The 20,842-nt window shown below is 45.1% G+C and overlaps 3 non-coding genes across 3 annotated transcripts; 1 reads left to right on the top strand and 2 right to left on the bottom strand.

Annotated features, from left to right (window-relative positions):
• Positions 1–17,129: 17,129 nt before the first annotated feature.
• Positions 17,130–17,212, bottom strand: trnaa-agc (transfer RNA alanine (anticodon AGC)). The gene has a single exon. It is a non-coding gene; the product is annotated as a tRNA-Ala (tRNA).
• Positions 17,213–19,116: 1,904 nt separating this feature from the next.
• Positions 19,117–19,199, bottom strand: trnas-aga (transfer RNA serine (anticodon AGA)). Its single transcript has one exon. It is a non-coding gene; the product is annotated as a tRNA-Ser (tRNA).
• Positions 19,200–19,327: 128 nt separating this feature from the next.
• Positions 19,328–19,401, top strand: trnan-guu (transfer RNA asparagine (anticodon GUU)). The gene has a single exon. It is a non-coding gene; the product is annotated as a tRNA-Asn (tRNA).
• The last annotated feature ends 1,441 nt before the right edge of the window (positions 19,402–20,842 follow it).

Genomic DNA, 20,842 nt, shown 5'->3' with positions numbered 1-20,842 from the left:
CCCCACCCCACCTAATATACTCAGCTCCTCCGCACCCCACCTAATATCCTCAGCTCCTCCCCACCCCAACTAAAATCCTGAGCTCCTCCCCACCCCACCTAATATCCTCAGCTCCTCCTCACCCCAACTAAAATCCTGAGCTCCTCCCCACCCCACCTAATATCCTCAGCTCCTCCTCACTCCATCTACTATCCTCAGCTCCTCTCCACCCCACCTAAGATCATCAGCTCCTCTCCACCCCACCTAATATCCTCAGCTCCTGACCAAGCGACCTAATATACTCGCCAACCCCCCACCCCATCTAATATCCTCAGCTCCTCCCCACCCCATCTAATATCCTCAGCTCCTCCCCACCCCATCTAATATCCTCAGCTCCTCCCCACCCCACCTAATATCCTCAGCTTCTCCCCACCCCACCTAATATCCTCAGCTCCTCCCCACCCCACCTAATATCCTCAGCTTCTCCCCACCCCACCTAATATCCTCAGCTCCTCCCCACCCCACCTACTATCCTCAGCTCCTCGCCACCCCACCTAATATCATCAGCTCCTCTCCACCCCACCTAATATCCTCAGCTCCTGACCAATCGACCTAATATACTCACCACCCCCCCACCCCATCTAATATCCTCACCTCCTCCCCACCCCACCTAATATCCTCAGCTCCTCCCCACCCCACCAAATATCCTCAGCTCCTCCCCACCAATGTCCCATCGAATCTTTTCATACTGTACGGCCACAAACTCCTTTGAACGCGACCTTTTCGTCTGTGGGCAAATTTTACAACAACAGATTTTAGAGCAACTTTTAGAAAAGCAACTTTTACAACAACGACAGCCACAACAACCAGTTAAACTCATATATACAGTAATGAGATATTGTCACCCCATTATCTCAAATCATGAGACAATCAGACAAGGTTCTGCAAGTTTAGCAGAACTTCCCTGCTTTTGAAATCCATTGCTCTAGAAATGAACCCGTGCTTTATTTGCACTTTTATGGCTTTTTAACCTGCGTTGCTACTTCTGATGATTTGTGAACCTATACCCCGAGATCCCTTTGCACCTCTACCCCTTTTAGACTCTAATTTTCCAAGGAGTAGCTCGAGTCCTTATTCCTGCTGACAAAATTCACCAGCTCACACTTACCTAGATTGAAATTCATTTTTCATTTAAATGCCCATTCTGCAAGAGTTTTTTACGGTATAATTAATTAAAAGCTTTTAGTTCGTTATGTACAAACTATGTTTAAATAAATACTTGTCAGAAATGACTGGGATATAAAAGAACAGCAGAATAATAAATTAGCACTTCAGAAACGTCACTCAGTTACACATCGACAAACAATCCAAAAGCTCAAGGTGAGCTGAATGAGGCGTATCTATTCGTGCAATTTGTATTAGTTTTAAGGTTTTCAACTTATTACCCCTTCCGTCGTGTCACTATAGCAATGGTTGCAAAGCAGCAGGTGCAGAGGCTTTCCTATGGTGCTTACGTGCTGTACGTCCAGATATGTACTCAGAATATTAATTACAATGCACCCAGACAACCAACAAATATAAAGTGCTGTAGTTCTTTAGTTCACAGAATTAAAAAGAACTGAACAGCAACGGGTATTCGTATTTCCAACTTCAATCACTTCCATTAATAAACGTGGTCTTCTTGAATCAGCACACTCCCATGTAACCTGTCAGAAATGCAGCAGTTATTCACAAGTGCAGAAAAAACACATACACAATTTGCATCACTGAATTAAAAACCAAAAGCAGGAAAAGCTATGATTTATCACAAATAAATATTCATAATTCTTCCTGGACAATAGAACCAATCAGACTGACTTGGAAATATTTGCTAACATGTTGATGTAAAGATGTTAATTAACAACTTTTGCTTCCAATGTTATTTCTCTCAAACATTCTCCACAATATTAATCCCTACTCTTATCACGAAAAGTGTTGAATTTTTTTAGGTACTTCCCAATTAAACAGCAGGAAACAAACGTTTCTCCATTTTCAATCTCCTAATTCAAACATTTTAACCAAATCCAAATGATAGATTTTCAGTTTAATCAATGTATTTTGCGTGTCTATCTCAATAAACAAATAATAGTTTCTTCCAAATTAATTTACTGCATTTTTCATACATCAATACAGAGTTCTTGTTTCTATTAACACGCCACTAAACATTTAAGCAAAAATGTATAATTACGTTATTCCTGGGATTTGTTCAGACTATAGAACGACAGACAAAATAAAATCGTTCACAATAGCAAAATACAGCCGATGCTGGAATCTGAAATATAAACAGAAATTGGTGGGAAATCTCAGCAGGCCAGGCAGTATCTGTGGAGAGAGGGAGAAGAACAAAGTTACCGTTTCAGGTCTGTGACCTTTTGTCAGATCTGGAAAATGTTAGAGTTGTTACAGATTTTAACCCGGTGCAGAGGTGGGATTTAACCACTGCTGCCTTCCACCCTATCACAGACCATCCCTTGGATAAAGTTAGAGATTTACCCGGTGCAGAGGTGGGATTTAACCAGTGCTGCCTTCCACCCTATCACAGACCATCCCTTGGATAAAGTTCGAGATTTATCCCGGTGCAGAGGCCGGATTTAACCACTGCTGCCTTCCACCCTATCACAGACCATCCCCGTTGTACCTTCCTCCCCTCCCGCCTTTCGCTGCCTCTGCACCTGGTAAAATCTGGAACAACTCTAACATTTTCCATTTCTGAAGAAAGGTCACAGACCTGAAACATTAAATCTGTTTTTCTCTCTCTCCACAGATGCTGCCTGGCCTGGTGAGTATTTCCAGCATTTTCTCTTTTTATATTGTGTAAAATTTAATTGTTTGCGTTTTTCCCCGTTTTTGGTTTTCTTCCTAAACGTCTTAGTAATATTTTCATAAAATCAATAAAATGTAATAAGTAACTCCTCTAAATCTTCCCCTGCCCTTCGACTTCAACTGCATGGTTGCATGTTTGTGTGACGCTACTCAATCCAGTCGATCGTTGAAAATCAAATATTGAGAAATTTCCATTTTAGAACGTTATAAGCAATTCAGAGCCTGCTTAAAATAATAAAAGTTCATTACAAATCTTTAAATTCTTTCTCGTCTCATTGCAGTTATTACAAAAGAAGTTGCAACAAGTTTGTCTTTCCCTCTTGAATGCTTTTGTTAAACATGCAACAATAAAATAAAGTAAACTCTAATTCCAAACGGAGCTGTAAGAAGAAAGCGAAGAATGTGGATAAACTTCCTAAGAGGTGAGGGTACCTCTCCCCAGTATAATAGCAAAATACTGCAGATGCTGGAAATCTGAAATAACAAGGAAAATGCTGGAAACACTCATCAGGTCAGGCACCATCCCTGGAGAGAGAAACAGAGGTTTCAGGTCTGTGAACCATCATCAGAGCTGGAAAACTTTGGAGATGCAACAGGCTTTAAGCAGGTGTAAAGGCAGGGAAAGTGGGGGGGGAGAGGAAGGAACTAAAGAGACAGTCTGTGCTAGGATTGAAGGCAGGAGAGATGAATTGTTGCAAATGGGGATGGCAAAATGATCAACAGCTGCCACCTGAAAAATTAGGGTCAGGGGTCATAGTCTGACATTTTTGAACTCAGAGTTAACGTTTCAGGTCTGGGACCCTTCATCAGAACTGGAGAAAGCTGGAGATGTATTGAAGGAACATACTGTGCTTATGTAGGAAGCGCCTGATGCCCTCATTTGTCTAAAGTAATAAGCAGACAAAAACACAGGTGTTCATACAAAATCAACCCACAGGTGGCCACTCACAGAATATACGGAACCAGAGAGGCAGACAGAATTGGGAAACACCAGGAGATCGACAAGAAATATTGACAAGGACTAAAGCGCTTTGCGATCAGAAAATTGCCTGAACACCTGTGGTTAATGAAAGGGATTTAAATGCTTGATTTCCTTATACAACTTGAAATTCTGGAGAAGATGGCTCGTCGTTTGCAGAAACGCGGCCTAGATCTGCTGTTATGAACGCTGCATGATCCTTTAATAATCTCTCACAACTCAACTGAAAGCACCCGGAATGTGTAGCTTTGAGAGGGGCTTTCTGCACAGTCAGGGCTGGAAAGGGGAGGGAGCGAGAGACACTGTAGAGGCTGAGTGTGTAGAAAACTGCACAGAGAAACAGCAAATGTAAAAGGCCTTTATACATTGAAACACGAATTAGAATTGTTCCATTTTGCTACTATTCAACTGAACATAATTTCAAAATGTTTCCGTTCAGTCTCGAACCAGGAAACGTTCACATGTTAAGCGAACGTGCTGACCACCACAATACGGGAACGCTGTGCTGAATGGTCGCGTTCTGCACACCCGCGCGAAGCAATGCTTTCTCCTGATCAAACTTTCAACTTTCCACATCGCTGCGACTGCCTCAACAATCAGCAGCACATCATTCGGTACAGAGGTACAATATACACTTCTGTAAAATGCCTGCAGTTAGCAAGAAATTACATTTGGAACTGGACACTTTAAATGTTTACATGCCCACATTTAACTGCAGCTCACAGTGTCAGAACAGTCAGCATATCATTAGTCTTCCAGGCATCTTCTTGAACTGCATCTCCCTAACAATCTTAGCTGATCACGGCACGGCTATCAATCAATTCATTGCCAGTGTGAAAAATGCAGCGCTTGAAACTTAGCAACGTGTGCAAGACTGAAATGAGAGAGTGCCTGGGCCGTGGATAGGGATAACTTATCCTGAGCATTAAGATATTCATTAGGCCTGAGCCCTTGCTGCGTAAGAAAATTATTTTCATCTCCCCTCTGGGCCTTTTGCCGGTTATTTCCTTTGGTTACCGACCCTCCTGCCACTGCAAACGGTTTCTCCTTATTTACTCTTTCAATGCCCCTTGTAATTTTCAAAAAATCTTAAATTTCCTCTTTAACTCCTGAGGAAAGCAATCTCTGCTTCTCCAATCTCTCAACATAACTGAACTCCTTCATCCCTCGGACCACTCTCTGAGACGTGAAACAAAGGCTCTCGCTCTGTGTGTCTCTCTCTCTATCTTTGTCTCTGTCTTCCTCTTTGTCTCTGTAAAAGATTCTGAGGGGGGTTGACAGGGAAGATGCAGGGAGGATGTTTCCCCTCTTGGGTGAATCTAGAACTAAGGGGCAAAGATTCAGGATAAGGGGTCGCCCATTTAAAACGGAGGAAATTCTTCTCTCAGAGGGTCGTGAATCTTTGGAATTCTCTGCACCAGAGAGCTGTGGAGGCGGAGTCATTGGAAATATTCAAGGCGGAGATTGACAAATAATTGAGCTGCATAGAAACATAGAAACATAGAAGTTAGGAGCAGGAGTAGTCCATTCGGCGCCTCGAGCCTGCCCCACCATTCAATGCCGTCATGGCTGATCATCCAGGTTCAGTACCCTGTCCCTGCTTTCTCCCCAGATCCCTTGATCCCCTTATCCTTAAGAAATATTTCGAAAGCCTTCTTGAATGTATTTAATGAATTGGCCTCAACTGCCTTCTGTGATAGGGAATTCCACAGGTTCACCACTCTGGGTGAAGAAATTCCTCCTCATCTCAGTCCTAAATGGCTTTCATAAGAAGTAGGAGCAGGAGCACGAGTAGGCCATATGGCCCCTCGGGCCTGCTCTGCCATTCAATAGGATCATGGCTGATCCGAATCTTGACTCACGTCCACTTCCCTGCCCTCTCCCCGTAACCCCCAATTCCCTTATCTGCTAGGAAACTGTCTATCTCCATTGTACATTTATTTAATGTTGCAGCTTCCACAGATCTCTGGGGTAGCAAATTCCATAGATTCACTACCCTCTGAGTGAAGAAGTTTCTCCTCATCTCAGTTTTGAAAGGGCAGCCCCTTATTCTAATATTACGCCCCCCAATTCTAGTCTCACCCATCAGTGGGAATATCCTCACCACATCCACCCGATCAAGCCCCCTCGCAATATTATCTGTTTCGATAAGATCTCCTCTCATTCTTCTGAACTCCAATGAGTAGAGTCCCAACCTACTCAACCTTTCCTCATACGTCAACCCCCTCATCTCCGGAATCAACCGAGTGAACCTTCTCTGAACCGCCTCGAGAGCAAGTATATTTTTTCTTAAATATGGAAACCAAAACCACACGCAGTATTACAGGTGTGGCCTCATCAATACCCTGTATAACTGCAGCAAGACTTCCCTGTTTTTATACTCCATCCCTCTTGCAATAAAATCCAAGATTTCATTGGCCTTCCTGATCACCTGCTGCACCTGCATACTAACTTTTTTGTGTTTCATGCACCAGGACCCCCAGATTAATTTGTACTGTAGCACTTTGCAGTTTCTCTCCATTTAGATAATAACTTGCCCTTTGATTTTTTCTGCCAAAGTGCATAACCTCACAATTTCCAACATTATATTGCATCTGCCAAATCTTTGCCCACTCACTTAGCCTGTCTATGTCCTTTTGCAGGTTTTTTATGTCCTCCTCACTCACTGCTTTCCCTCCCATCTTTGTATCGTCGGCAAACTTGGATATGTTGCACTCGGTCCCTTCCTCAAAATCGTTAATATAGATTATCCTTAGACAGTGACCCCTGGTTCTGGACTCCCCCACCATCGGGAACAGCCTTCATGCAGCTAGCCTGTCTAGTCCTGTTAGAATTTTATAAGTTTCAATGAGATCCCCTCTCATTCTTATCAGCACTAGCGAATATAAGCCTAATCGACCCAATCACTGTTCATACGCCATTCCAGGTATCAGTCTGGTGAATCTTCGCTGCACTCCCTCTATGGCAACAACATCCTTCGTCAGATAAGGCGATCAAAACTGCACACAATACTCAAGGTGTGGTTTCACCAAGGCCTTGTAGAACTGCATCAACACATCCTTTCTCCTGTAATCGAATCCTCTCACTATGAAGGCCAACAGATCTTTTGGCTTCTTAACCACCCACTGCACCTGCTTGCTTACCTTCAGCGACTGGTGCACAAGGACACCCACGTCTCGTTGCACTTCCCATTTTCCCAATCTATTGCCGTTCAGTTAATAATTTGCCTTCCTGTTTTTGCCACCAAAGTGGATAACCTCGCATTTATCTACATTATACTGCATCTGCCATGCATCTGCTCAATCGCCCAACCTATCCAAATCGTACACACCCACCCAGCCTTGTGTCATCTGCAAACTTGGTGATTTTACATCCAGTTCCCTCGTCTAGATCATTAGTATATATTGTGAAAAACTGGGGTCCTAGCACCAATCCCTGTGGTATCCCACGAATCACTGCCTTCCACTCGGAAATAGACCCGTTTATTCCAACTCTTTGCTTCCTGTCTGCCAACCAATTTTCTATCCAAGTCAGTACCTTACCCCCAATCCCATGTGCTTTAACTTTTCACGCTAGTCTCTTCTGCGGGACCTTATCAAAAGCCTTCTGAAAGTCCAACTACACCACATCCATTGGTTCTCCCTTTTCTATTCTACCAGTTACATCTTCCAAAAATTCCAGTAGATTAGTCAAGCATGATTTACCTTTTGTAAATCCATGCTGACTTTGTCTGAAATAACAACAGGAAATGGTGGAAAAACTCAGCAGGCCAGGCAACATCTGTGGAGAGAAAATAGAGCCAACGTTGAAAATAGACCCGAAACGTTGACTCTATTTTCTCTCCACAGATGTTGCCTAGCCTGCTGAGTTTTTCCAGCATTTCCTGTTGTTATTTCTGATTTCCAGCATCTGCAGTATTTTGCTTTTGAGTTTGTCCGATCCTGTCACTGTTTTCCAAGTGCTGTACCATTACATCTTTTATAATGGACTCTAGCATTTCCCCACTACCGATGTCATGCTTACCGGTCTATAATTCCCCGTTTTTTCTCTACCACCTTTTTTATATAGTGGGGTTACATTAGCTACCCTCCAATGGATGAGAATTGTTCCAGAAGTTATAGAATTTAGAAAGATAACAAGCATTGCATCAGCTATTTCTAGGGCCACTTCCTTAAGTACCCTAGGATGTAGATTGTCAGGCCCTGGGTATTTATCGGCCTTCAATCCCGTCAATTTCCCTACACCATTTCCCTACAAATACTGATTTCATTCAGTTCCTCCCTTTCATTAAACCCTATGTTCCCCGACATCTCTGGGAGTTTATTTGTATCCTCCTTTGTGAAGACAGAACGAAAGCTTGTATTTAATTGGTCAGCCATGTCTTTGTTCCCCATTATAAATTCCCCTGATTCTGACTGCAAGGGACCTGCGCTTGACGTTACCAATCTTTTTCTCCTCACATTTCTAAAGAAGCTTTTACAGTCAGTTTTTATGTTCACTGCTAGCTACTCTATATTCCCCCTCTTAATTAATACCTTAGTCCTCCTTTGCTGAATCCTAAACATAGAAACATAGAAGATAGGAGCAGGAGTAGGCCATTCAGCCGCTCGAGCCTGCTCTGCCATTCAATGAAATCATGGCTGATCATACAAATTCAGTACCCTGTCCCTGCCTTCTCCCCATATCCCTTGATCCCTTTAGCCTGAAGAAATTCATCTAACTCCTTCTTGAATATATTTAATGAATTTGCCTCCACTGCCTTCTGGTGTACAGAATTCCACAGGTTCACCACACTCTGGCTTACCCCTTATCCTTAGACTGTGACCCCTGGTTCTGGACTCCCTGGCCATCTGGAACATCCTTCCTGCATCTAGTCTGTCTAGTCCTGTTAGAATTTTGTAAATTTCAATGAGCTCCCCTCTCATTCTTCTAAACTCCAGCGAGTATAAGCCCAATGGACCCAATCTCTCCTCATACGTCATTCCTGCCATCCCAGGTGTCAGTCTGATAAACTGCTCCCAATAGTCAGGTTTGCTGCTTTTTCTGGCCAGTTTATATGTCCTCCCCTTGGATCTTATGCTATCCTTAATTTCCCTAGTTAGCCAATGTTGAGGGAGTCAAGGGTTATGAGGAGCGGGCAGGAAATTGGCGTTGAGTCAAAGATTTGATCAGCCATGATGTTATTGAATGGCGGGGCAGGCTCGAGGGGTGGAGTGGCACAAACCTGAGCCTATTTCTTCTGTTCTTATTCTTATTTTCGTCCCTCTGTCCACAGGTTGATTTTTGCTGTGACAGATTCTGCATCTTTCAGTTCCTCGTTAGTATAGTGGTGATTATCCCCGCCTGTCAGGCGGGAGATGGGGTTCAATTCCCCGACGGGGAGGATTTTTAACATCCCCAATTTTAAACCTTTGGGCAGCTCCTTAAAATGCCCCGAGGAAAAGTTGAACAGAACAAAATGAACTAAAATAATTTATAATATATACTGGCATATGAAGAACTGTATAACAACTCCCTGCACAAGTTCCTCGTTAGTACAGTGTTCTCCTTCTGTTTACGTTTTGTGTGGGGCACTGAGGAGGGAGAGAGCACAGAGAAAATGAGGTGACAGCGGGAGTAATCACCACTGCTCTTTCGAAGAGAGAGCACAGGTACGATTGGCCGAATGGCCTCCCACTGTGCTGCCTGCCTCCATGAATCCATGACACTGAGATGGATATCTGAGACATAACCAGAAAAACAGAGCACACACGGGTATTTTGTGTGTGTTTGATGCTTTGTCTCAAGCACTGCATAACCATTTCCTCTACATTGTCCTTGATATTATAGTGCTAGTTATAGTATTCAATACCCCGCCGGCTTCTCTCTGACTGTGTGTCTCTGTCTCTGAAAAATACAGATGGAAATAGATGTCAAATGGACGCCTACCTGCAATTGGTGCTGTGATTTCGCGAACATGTCCTTTGTGTTCTCGCCTAAAACATGTCATTTTGTATGAAAAGTTTGCCTGGCGTGAAAGTGATCTGAATTTCAAAGCAGCAAGGAGGAAAGACTGCATTGCTCTGCTTTCTGGAAGACAACTCCCTGCAGCTTCCCTGATGGTGCAGTGGTGTGGATTCGGCACTTTTACCACTGCGGCCCGAATTCGGATTCTGCAGCTCAAACTGTCAGAACAATCATGGTTATTATCAATCTTCCATGTATTTTCTTGCCAACGGCATCTCCCTAACAAACTTAGCTTATCACATAACGGCTATCAATCAACTCAACGCCAGTGTGAAAAATGCATCATTTGAATGTTAGCAACGTGTGCAAGACTGGAATGAGAGAGTGCCTGGGCCGTGATATCTTATCCTGAGCAGTAAGATATGCATTAGGCCTGAGCCCTTCCTGCGTTAGACAATTCTGCCCATAGTGATTCTTTTGCTGGTTATCTTCATTTGGTGTCCTCTGGTTACAATCAATCCTGCCACTGGCAAGCGTTTCTCCTTATTTCCTCTGTCAAAACCCCTTTAATTTTGAAAGCCTCTATTAAATATCCTCTTAACCGTCTGAGGAAAACATGCGTTACTCCTTATTACCTCTATCAAATCCTCTTGTAATTTTGAAAGTCTCTTATTAAATTTCCTCCTAACCTTCTGAGGAAAACAATCCCAGACTTTCAACATAACTGAAGTTCCTTATACTTCGGACCACTCTGCAAGACGTCAAACTGAGGCTCTCGCTCTGTATGTCTATCTTTGTCTCCCTCTTTGTCCCTGTCTCTCTCTGTATAGGATTCTGAGGCTGCTTGACAGGATAGATGCAGGGAGGATGGTTCCCCTCCTGGGGGAACCGAGAACTAGGAGGCAAAGCTTCAGGATAAGGGATCGCCCATTTAAAACGGAGATGAGGAGGAATTTCTTCTCTCAGAGTGTCGTGAATCTTTGGTATCCTCTACCCCAGAGAGCTGTGGAGGCGGAGTCATTGAATATATTCAAGGCGGAGATAGACATATATTTGAACTGCAGGGAAGTCAAGGGTTATGAGGAGCGGGCAGGAAAGTGGCGTTGAGTCGAAGATCTGATCAGCCATGATCTTATTGAATGGCGGGGCAGGCTCGAGGGGCCGAATGGCCCACTCCTGCGCCTATTTCTTCTGTTCTTATTCTTATTTCTGTCCCTTCTGCCTCTTTGTCCCTCTGTCCACAGGTCGATTTTTCTTCTGACAGATTCTGCACCTTTCAGTTCCTCGTTAGTATAGTGGTGTGTATCCCTGCCTGTCATGCAGGAGACGGGGTTCAATTCCCCGACCGGGAGGATTTTTAACATCCCCAATTTTAAGCCTTTGGGCAGATCCTTAAAATGCCCCATGGAAAAGTTGAACAGAACAAAATGAACTAAAATAATTTTAAAATATGCACTGGCATATGAAGAACTGTATAACAACTCCCTGCACCAGTTCCTCTTTAGTACAGTGTTCTCCTTCTGTTTGCCTTTTGTGTGGGGCACTGAGGAGGGAGAGAGCACAGAGAAAATATCTGTTACTGCACTCAGGCTTCTCTCCTGTACGCTGCGTGATGACGTCATGCGGTCCATCACGTTACTCCTCAACGGCGGGAAGAGCGTGATGATGTCAGGTCTCGGAACCTTCTGGCATTCCAGAGAGGCTTCCAAGCAGACCAGGCCTGTTTGTATATAACACTGTAATTTGATAACGAGCTTCGTTTGTTCATTAAACTTTATTGTTTTGATTCACTGAGTTGAACTCCATCTTTTGCTAAGTAACAGCGGTTCCTGCACCATCGCCTTAACCACTCGGCCACGACTACCCCGACGGTGGAGTGGACCCATGCAGCTTCTCATTTGCAGCGAAATCTGTGCCTCTGCTGTGAACGCTTTGGCAAATAATCACTTGGGTTCGTGTGGAATAATTCCAATAGCTAAAATTTTCTTATGTGGTGCAATGGGCCCGCGCATTCGGCTGTTAAATGAAAGGTTGGTGGTTCAAGCCCACCCAGGGACGTGAGTAGCATATAATTTTTGCAAACTTATCTATTGTTTAAAAATTGTGTCTTTGATTCCGTGAAATCAACAGTGGTGTGCATAGTGCTGCTGCCTTCCTGCTTCCAATGGGAACAATTCTGGAATTAAATGTTAGTCTTAGTAATGGCGACCATGATACCATTGTCGATTGTTGCAAAAACCCATCTGGTTCACTAATGTCCTTTAGGAAGGAAATCTTTCATCCATACCTGGTCTGGCCTACATGTGACGCCAAACCCGCAGCAATGTGGTTGACTTTAATGCCCTCTGAAATGGCCTAGCAAGCCACTCAGTTGTAAACAACTGCTGCGAAAAACAATAAGAATAAAACTGGACGGACCACCCGTCATCGACCTCGGCATGGGAAACGGCAACGATAACGGCAAACCCAGCCCTTCGACCCTGCAAAGTCCTCCTTACCAACATCTGGGGGCTTGTACCAAAATTGGGAGAGCAGTCCCACAGACTAGTCAAGCAACAGCATGACATAGTCATAATTACCGAATCATACCTTACAACCAATGTCCCAGACACCACCATCACCATCCCTGGGTATGCCCTGTCGCAACGATAAGGACAGACCCACCAGAGGTGGTGGCACCGTGGTATACAGTCGGGAGGGATTTGCCCTGGGAGTCCTCAACATTGACTCAGGACCCCATGATGTCGCATGGCATCAAATCAAACATGGGCAAGGAAACCTCCTGCTAATTTCCACCTACCGCCCTCCCTCAGCTGATGAATCAGTACTCCTTCATGTTGAACACCAATTGGAAGAAGCACTGAGAGTAGCAAGGGCACAAAATGTCCTCTGGGTGGGGGACTTCAAAGCCCATCACCAAGAGTGGCTCGGTAGCACCACACCTGACCGAGCTGGCCGAATCATAAAGGACATAGCTGCCAGACTGGGTCTGCGACAGGTGGTGAGGGAACCAACAAGAGTAAAAAACCTACTTGATCTCGTCCTCACTCCACGTGATGTCAAGAAACGGCTGAAGACACTGGATACTGCAAAGGCTATGGGCCCTGACAACATTCCGGCAATAGTACTGAAGACTTGTGCTCCAGAACCGGCTGCGCCCCTAGCCAAGCAGTTCCAGTACAGCTACAACACTGGCATCTACCCGGCAATGTGGAAAAATGCCCAAATACGTCCTGTCTACAAAAAGCAGGACAAATCCGACCCGGCCAATTACGGTCCCATCAGTCTACTCTCAATCATCAGCAAAGTGATGGAAGGTGTCAGCGACAGTGCTATCAAGCGGCACTTACTCAGCAATAACCTGTTAACTGACGCCCAGTTTGGGTTTCGCCAAGGCCACTCAGCTCCTGACCTCATTACAGCCTTGGTCCAAACATGGACAAAAGAGCTGAACTCAAGAGGTGAGGTGAGAGTGACTGCCCTTGACATCAAGGCAGCATTTGATCGAGTGTGGCATCAAGGATCCCTAGCAAAACTGAAGTCAATGGGAATCAAGGGGGAAACTCTCCATTGGTTGGAATCATACCTAGCACAAAGGAAGTTGGCTGTGCTTGTTGGAGGTCATTCATCTCAATCACATGACATCACTGCAGGAGTTCCTCAGGGCAGTGTCCTAGGCCCAACCATCTTCAGCTGTTTCATCAATGACCATCCCTCCATCATAAGGTCAGAAGTGGGGATGTTCGCTGATGATTGCACACTGTTCAGCACCATTCGAGACTCGTCAGATACTGAAGCAGTCCGTGTCCATATGCAGCAAGACCTGGACAACATTCAGACTGGGGCTGAAAAGTGGCAATTAACTTTCGCACCACACAAGTGCCAGGCAATGACCATCTCCAACAAGCGAGACTCTAACCATCTCCCCTTGACATTCAATGGCATTACCATCGCTGAATCCCCCACTATCAACATGCCGGTGGTCACCATTGATCAGAAACTGAAGTGGGCCAGCCATATAAATACTGTGGCTACAAGAGCAGGCCAGAGGCTGGGAATTCTGCAGCGAGTGTCTCACCTCCTGACTCCCCAAAGCCTTTCTACCATCTACAAGGCACAAGTCAGGAGTGTGATGGAATACTCTCCACTTGCCTGGATGAGTGCAGCTCCAACAACACTCAAGAAGCTCGACACCATTCAGGATAAAGCAGTCCACTTGATTGGCACTCCATCTTCAACATTCACTCCCTCCACCATTGGCGTACCATCTACAAGATGCACTGCACTACTCGCCAAAGCTCCTGCAACAGCACCTTCCAAACCCGCGATCTCTACCACTTAGAAGGACAAGGGCAGCAAACGCATGGGAACATCACCACTTACAACTTCCTCTCCAAGCCGCAAGCCATCCTGACTTGGACATGTATCGCCGTTCCTTCACTGTCGCTGGGCCAAAATCCTGGAGAACCCTTCCTAACAGCAGTGTGGGTGTACCTACACCATATGGACTGCAGCGGTTCAAGAAGGTGGCTCCCCACCATCTTCTCAAGGGCAATTAGGGATGGGCTCTAAATGCAGGCCTAGCCAGCCAGCGACGCCCACATCCCATCAGTGAATTAAAAAAAAATAACTTCATCGATCAGTCTTCTTCCATGCAGCCTGGATATTCTACTTCCCTTATACCAATATTCCAAGTGCAGCGTTCTTTCATTAAAACCCAGCAGGAAATTCGGCCACAGCAGATAATCCATTCTGAAAACCCTTTTCTACACATACATGGATTAGAACGGGAAGATTGAAATAATAACAATTGCCAGACAATTTCAGCCTCCTTGCATCGCACCGCACCCTGATCACGTGACAACAACCAACGAATCACATAGAGCGGCGCGAGAACATTGAATGTGTCCAATCAGGGCCTGAGGATTGAACTGCTCAGTAACAAGCAGTTCCAGTACGTTGGAGGACTCAACTGTGAGCGGATGACTTGTTGCTGTCGCTGGCGCCGCGGCCGAGAAGCGAGCAGCCCCTGCAATCTCTTGTTTTCAGCCAAATGCTAGAGGTATGAATTTCTAACGACAAAATCTTTGACGCTAACTGAATTGGTTGCTGTATTTGAATGCGGTTTAGTGCCTCGCACGGGCCTTGTGATTTTCTTTTTGCGTACGGTTTGCAGTGTGTGATCGCTTAACAGTTTGCTACTGAAATTAAATGCAATATCTGAATCAAATTGTTGCTTCCTACGGCGTTCGGTCAAATTGAGGAAATTCGACACTACGAACGGGATTCAAATCGCCTTTTCTCTTGTGTGCTGCTTTTGTCCCTTTGTATGGCCGCGTGCCTCAGGGAATGTAAAAACCGATCATTTGGGACGACGTCCTCGGCAGGATTCGAACCTGCGCGGGGAAACTCCAATGGATTTCTAATCCATCGCCTTAACCACTCGGCCACGACTACCCTGACGGTGGTTTGGACCCACGCAGCTTCTCATTTGCTTCGAAATCGGTGCCTCTGCTGTGAACACTCTGGCACATAATCACATGGGTTCATGTGGAATAATTCAAATTGCAAACATGTTCGTGTCTGTCTCTGTGGCGCAATGGGCCAGCGCGTTCGGCTGTTAACTGTAAAGGTTGGTAGTTCGAACCCACCCAGAGACGTGAGTAACTTTTAATTTTTGCAAACTCATCTATTGTTTAAAAATGGAGTCTTTGATTCCGTGAAATGAACAGTGGTGAGCATACTGCTGCTGCCTTCCTGCTTCCAATGGGAACAATCGCTTCATCGATCAGTCTTCTGCCAGGCAGCATGGATATTCTACATCCCTAAAACCAATACTCCAAGTGCAGCGTTCTTGCATTAAAATCCAGCAGGAAAATCGGCCACAGTGGATAATCCATTCTGAAAACCCTTTTCTACACTTTCCTCAGGTTTACACATACATGGATTAGAATGGAAAGCTTGCAACTATTGCAAATGCCAGAGAACTGCAGCTTCCTTGCATCGCTCTGCACCCTGATCACATGACAACAACCAACCAATCACATAGAGCGGCGCGAGAACACCCCCATTGAATGTGTCCAATCAGGTCCTGAGGATTGAACTGCTCTGTCACATGCAGTTCCAGTACGTTGGAGGACTCAGCTGTGAGCGGATGACTTGTTGCTGTCGCTAGCGCCGTGGCCGAGAAGCGAGCAGCCCCTGCAATCTCTTGTTTTCAGCCAAATGCTAGCGGTATGAATTTCTAATGACAAAATCTTTGACGCTAACTGATTTGGTTGCTGTATTTGAATGCGGTTTAGTGCCTCGCACGGGCCTTGTGATTTTCTTTTTGCGTACGGTTTGCAGTGTGTGATCGCTTAACATTTTGCGACTGAAATTAAATGCAATATCTGATTCAAATTGTTGCTTCATATGGCGTTCGGTGAAATTGAGGAAATTCGACACTACGAACGGGATTCAAATCGCCTTTTCTCTTGTGTGCTGCTTTTGTCCCTTTGTATGGCCGCGTGCCTCAGGGAATGTGGTTGGAGAATAAATCTTTGGCTGCATTGTTTTTCCTGCTGGTTGTCCATCCAGCTAAACATAGTTTTCTGTTTTGAAATGAATTCAGCAGACGCTACGAAGGAAGAACATATAAATTCTTTCATGGCTTGACTGGGCGGATTCTGAGAGGTTGTTTACCCTGGCTGTGGAGCCCGAACTAGGGGTCAAAGTTTCAGAATAAGGGGCCGGCCATTTAAGATTGAGATGAGGAGAAATTGCTTCATTGTAAGGGTTGTGTATCTTTGGAGTTTTCTAACGCAGAGGGATGTGGTGGTTCAGTCGTTGAGTACATTCCTAACTGAGATGGATATGTACATTCCGGAAATCAAGGTATATGGGGCTAGGTCGGTAATTTTCATTTGAGGTAGAGGATCAGCCATGATCTTATTGAATGGCGGAGCATGATCGAGGGCCGCATGGCCAAATCCTGCTCCTATTTCTTATGATCTAATGTACCGATTTCGGCCGTCGGTGTTGAGAACTGTGGCTCGTCTGGCTTAGTTCATTCAATAAGCATCGCAGTAGGAAACAGCATCAACGGCAAGATGGCTGCGTGGAAGACGTGCATTTTCTTCAATGGGTTGCAAAATAAAATATTTTCGACGGTTAAAATTGCTTTGACGGTTTCAAGAGCGTTAAATAACGTCGTATTCTCCTTTGGCTTCGGCCTCTCGTAATGTCATAATGGGGTGAAGTGCTTGTTATACTTTCTGCTTGAAACTTTGTTTGATTGCAGCTTTCAATCTCGGCAGAGGAACCGAAAGGCAGCAGTTCAAGTTAAGTAAAAACCGATCATTTAGGACGGCGTCCTCGGTGCCGTAGTCGGCAAGATTCCAACCTGCGCGGGGAAACCCCAATGGATTTGCTAGTCCATCGCCTTAACCACTCGGCCACGACTACCCTGACGGTGGTTTGGACCCACGCAGCTTCTCATTTGCTTCGAAAGTGGTGCCTCTGCTGTGAACACTCTCGCACATAATCACATGGGTTCATGTGGAATAATTCCAATTGCAAACATTTTCGTGACTGTCTCTGTGGCGCAATGGGCCAGCGCGTTCGACTGTTAACTGAAAAGTTGGTGGTTTGAGCCCACCCAGAGACGTGAGTAACTCTTTTTTTTTGCAAACTCATCTATTGATTAAAAATGGAGTCTTTGATTCCGGAAAATGAACAGTGGTGAGCATAGTGCTGCTGCCTTGCTGCTTCCAATGGGAGCAATCGCTTCATCGATCAGTCTTCTGCCAGGCAGCATGGATATTCTACATCCCTTATACCAATACTCCAAGTGCAGCGTTCTTGCATTAAAATCCAGCAGGAAAATCGGCCACAGTGGATAATCCATTCTGAAAACCCTTTTCTACACTTTCCTCAGGTTTACACATACATGGATTAGAATGGAAAGCTTGCAACGATTACAATTGCCAGAGAACTGCAGCTTCCTTGCATGCTCTGCACCCTGATCACATGACAACAACCAACCAATCACATAGAGCGGCGCGAGAACACCCCCATTGAATGTGTCCAATCAGGGCCTGAGGATTGAACTGCTCTGTCACATGCAGTTCCAGTACGTTGGAGGACTCAGCTGTGAGCGGATGACTTGTTGCTGTCGCTAGCGCCGCGGCCGAGAAGCGAGCAGCCCCTGCAATCTCTTGTTTTCAGCCAAATGCTAGAGGTATGAATTTCTAATGACAAAATCTTTGACGCTAACTGATTTGGTTGCTGTATTTGAATGCGGTTTAGTGCCTCGCACGGGCCTTGTGATTTTCTTTTTGCGTACGGTTTGCACTGTGTGATCGCTTAACATTTTGCGTCTGAAATTCAATGCAATATCTGATTCAAATTGTTCCTTCAAATAGCGTTCGGTCAAATTGAGGAAATTCGACACTACGAACGGGATTCAAATCGCCTTTTCTCTTGTGTGCTGCTTTTGTCCCTTTGTATGGCCGCGTGCCTCAGGGAATGTGGTTGGAGAATAAATCCTTGGCTGCATTGTTTTTCCTGCTGGTTGTCCATCCAACTAAACATAGTTTTCTGTGGTGAAATGAATTCAGCAGACGCTACGAAGGAAGAACATATAAATTCTTTCATGGCTTGACTGGGCGGATTCTGAAAGGTTGTTTACCCTGGCTGTGGATCCCGAAATAGGGGTCAAAGTTTCAGAATAAGGGGCCGGCCATTTAAGATTGAGATGAGGAGAAATTGCTTCATTGTAAGGGTTGTGTATCTTTGGAGTTTTCTAACGCAGAGGGCTGTGGTGGTTCAGTCGTTGAGTACATTCCTAACTGAGATGGATATGTACATTACGGAAATCAAGGTATATGGGGCTAGGTCGGTAATTTTCAGTTGAGGTAGAGGATCAGCCATGATCTTTTTGAATGGCGGAGCATGATCGAGGGCCGCATGGCCAAATCCTGCTCCTATTTCTTATGATCTAATGTAGCGATTTAGGCCGGCGGTGTTGAGAACTGTGGCTCGTCTGGCTTAGTTCATTAAATAAGCATTGCAGTAGGAAGCAGCATCAACTGGAAATGGCTGCGCGGAAGACGTGCATTTTCTTCAATGGTTTGCAAAATAAAATATTTTCGACGGTTAAAATTGCTTTGACGGTTTCAAGAGCGTTAAATAACGTAGTATTCTCCTTTGGCTTAGGCCTCTCGTAATGTCATAATGGGGTGAAGTGCTTGTTATACTTTCTGCTATGAAACTTTGTTTGATTGTTGCTTTGAATCTCGGCAGAGGAACCGAAAAGCAGCAGTTCAAATTAAGTAAAAACCGATCATTTGGGACGACGTCCTCGGTGCCGTAGTCGGCAGGATTACGAACCTGCGCGGGGAAACCCCAATGGATTTCTAGTCCATCGCCTTAACCACTCGGCCACGACTACCCTGACGGTGGTTTGGACCCACGCAGCTTCTCATTTGCTTCGAAATCGGTGCCTCTGCTGTGAACACTCTGGCACATAATCACATGGGTTCATGTGGAATAATTCCAATTGCAAACATGTTTGTGTCTGTCTCTGTGGCGCAATGGGCCAGCGCGTTCGGCTGTTAACTGAAAGGTTGGTGGTTCGAGCCCACCCAGAGACGTGAGTAACTTTTAATTTTTGCAAACTCATCTATTGTTTAAAAATGGAGTCTTTGATTCCGTGAAATGAACAGTGGTGAGCATACTGCCGCTGCCTTCCTGCTTCCAATGGGAACAATCGCTTCATCGATCAGTCTTCTGCCAGGCAGCATGGATATTCTACATCCCTTATACCAATACTCCAAGTGCAGCGTTCCTGCATTAAAACCCAGCAGGAAAATCGGCCACAGTGAAAACCTTTTCTACACTTTCCTCAGGTTTACACATACATGGATTAGAATGGAAAGCTTGCAACTATTACAATTGCCAGAGAACTGCAGCTTCCTTGCATCGCTCTGCAACCTGATCACATGACAACAACCAACCAATCACATAGAGCGGCGCGAGAACACCCCCATTGAATGTGTCCAATCAGGGCCTGAGGATTGAACTGCTCTGTCACATGCAGTTCCAGTACGTTGGAGGACTCAGCTGTGAGCGGATGAGTTGTTGCTGTCGCTGGCGCCGCGGCCGAGAAGCGAGCAGCCCCTGCAATCTCTTGTTTTCAGCCAAATGCTAGAGGTATGAATTTCTAATGACAAATTCTTTGACGCTAACTGATTTGGTTGCTGTATTTGAATGCGGTTGAGTGCCTCGCACGGGCCTTGTGCTTTTCTTTTTGCGTACGGTTTGCAGTGTGTGATCGCTTAACATTTTGCGACTGAAATTAAATGCAATATCTGATTCAAATTGTTGCTTCATATGGCGTTCGGTCAAATTGAGTAAATTCGACACTACGAACGGGATTCAAATCGCCTTTTCTCTTGTGTGCTGCTTTTGTCCCTTTGTATGGCCGCGTGCCTCAGGGAATGTGTTTGGAGAATAAATCTTTGGCTGCATTGTTTTTCCTGCTGGTTGTCCATCCAGCTAAACATAGTTTTCTGTGGTGAAATGAATTCAGCAGACGCTACGAAGGAAGAACATATAAATTCTTTCATGGCTTGACTCGGCGGATTCTGAGAGGTTGTTTACCCTGGCTGTGGAGCCCGAACTAGGGGTCAAATTTTCAGAATAAGGAGCCGGCCATTTAAGATTGAGATGAGGAGAAATTGCTTCATTGTAAGGGTTGTGTATCTTTGGGGTTTTCTAACGCAGAGGGCTGTGGTGGTTCAGTCGTTGAGTACATTCCTAACTGAGATGGATATGTACATTACGGAAATCAAGGTATATGGGGCTAGGTCGGTAATTTTCAGTTGAGGTAGAGGATCAGCCATGATCTTATTGAATGGCGGAGCATGATCGAGGGCCGCATGGACAAATCCTGCTCCTATTTCTTATGATCGAATGTACCGATTTAGGCCGGCGGTGTTGAGAACTGTGGCTCGTCTGGCTTAGTTCATTAAAGAAGCATTGCAGTAGGAAGCAGCATCAACTGCAAGATGGCTGCGCGGAAGACGTGCATTT

This window comes from Somniosus microcephalus, unplaced genomic scaffold, assembly GCF_052327205.1.
Source record: "Somniosus microcephalus isolate GS21.2 unplaced genomic scaffold, FLI_Smic_1.0 unresolved_chr9, whole genome shotgun sequence".
Classification (NCBI taxonomy): Eukaryota; Metazoa; Chordata; class Chondrichthyes; order Squaliformes; family Somniosidae; genus Somniosus; species Somniosus microcephalus.
This window is presented reverse-complemented; position numbering and strand designations above follow the sequence as displayed.